The following is a 1,912-nucleotide window of genomic DNA, read 5'->3' on the forward strand; positions in this document are numbered from 1 at the left end:
TAAGATACATTAAGGTCGGGCGTTACTGGTAATGCCCTTAATAAAGTGCTATGATGACCATAAAAGCTACTTAATAACCGACCTTAGCGTGCGGAGTGCCTTTAGGTCTTCTCCCCATCGAGTGGTTTGGTCTTGGTCGAGTGATCGCTTCTTGGTCAAGTGTCTTCGAGTCTGTCAAGTGGAACACCTCCAAGCCGATTGAAAGTTGATTTCTTCTAGAGATGTCCTTGGGTAGGGCAGTTTGGACAGGTCCATGACCCTACCCTAGGTACATAGCTTCATCAGCGCCCCCTCCTTCCTTCTCTTCTCTCTTCCCTTTCCTTCTCTCCTACTCCTACTACATGGAAGGGGGGATCCTACTCCCGGTGGGAGTAGGACTCCCTAGGGCGCGCCATAGTAGAGGTCCGGCCCTCCCCCTCCTCCACTCCTTTATATACGGGGGAGGGGGCACCCCATAGACACACAAGTTGATCATTGATCTCTTAGCCGTGTGCGGTGCCCCCCCTCCACCATAATCCACCTCGGTCATATCGTAGCGGTGCTTAGGCGAAGCCCTGTTTCGGTAGCATCATCATCACCATCATCACGCCGTCGTGCTGACGAAGCTCTCCCTCGACACTCTGCTGGATCGTGAGTTCGTGGGACGTCACTGAGCCGAACGTGTGTAGATCGCGGAGGTGCCTTACTTTCAGTACTAGGATCGGTCGATCGTGAAGACGTACGACTACATCAACCACGTTGTCATAATGCTTCCACTTACGGTCTATGAGGGTACGTGGACAACACTCTCCCCTCTCGTTGCTATGCATCACCATGATCTTGCGTGTGTGTAAGATTTTTTTTGAAATTACTGCGTTCCCCAACACTTTGATGTTCCTGCTTAAGGTTTCTAGTACAAATGTGCATAGTAGGTTTACGTGCATAGTTCTCATGGTGGGTAGGACCAATGTGTTCGCTACTTTAGGCACTAGTACAAATGTAGCAATGATGCCAATGCCATGTTACCTATCCATGTCATCTTACCTGACAAGGTGATAGACGGAGTGGGACAGGGCTAGTGGAGGATCCCATGTCGTCGCGGTGTAGAGGCCACCGTGGACTTCATCCCACAAACTGCTAGCTCAGGAGGGCGAACCTGCTTGGCAGGGTCGCCTTCATGAGCCATCCACGTTCAAGGGGACTAGCTCCTAGGATCGGCCACGAGGAGGGGTCCCGGGAGTCGCTTATGTTTTACATGCAAATCATGGATGAGTAGGATCTGGCCATGCTCGTCATCCCTCCCAAGTTCCAGGAGGTGATGAGGCAGTGGCTCGTGCTTAAGACCAAGCATGTCGTCAGGTTGTCTGCCAACAAGTGGTGCGAATTTTGGGCGCATGTTGAGACCTTCGAGGGGCAGATGATGCTTGGTCGGGGCTGGCAATACTTCTATCGTAGCCACAGGATCGTCCCCGGCGACCTCGTCATGCCGTGCATCTACGTCCTAGGCCTCAAGGTCCAAATCTATAACCACGATAGCTCCATCGGGTGCAGGGTGCGCTGACGCAGCCACAACTGCATCGGTGACCTTGAATTTTCCCTCTGAACTAGTTAATATGAACTTGTAGTTAGTTTGCTGCGGTGATGAGAGAACTTGGCGCGAACCTGTTAATACTTTTGTCGAGGGTTAAGCACTGTGTGGTGAAGCAGGGGGCATGTGATGCCCCCGCTGTCTTTAAACTTATGTCTATTTAGCAGATCTGCTGTTTAGTTGCATGTTTGTCTGTTGTTAGCTTATTTACCTGCTAGTTTTTGTGCCGTTAGTGCTTTGCCTAATGTGGTGGTAAGGCCACCACATTTGAATGGGATGAACAGAACACAAAAGTGTATGCAGCCAAACAGTTGTGGTTTGCATCTGTTCATCCCTTAAGCACAA

The sequence above is a fragment of the Triticum aestivum genome, chromosome 4A, assembly GCF_018294505.1.
Source record: "Triticum aestivum cultivar Chinese Spring chromosome 4A, IWGSC CS RefSeq v2.1, whole genome shotgun sequence".
In the NCBI taxonomy this organism is placed as follows: domain Eukaryota; kingdom Viridiplantae; phylum Streptophyta; class Magnoliopsida; order Poales; family Poaceae; genus Triticum; species Triticum aestivum.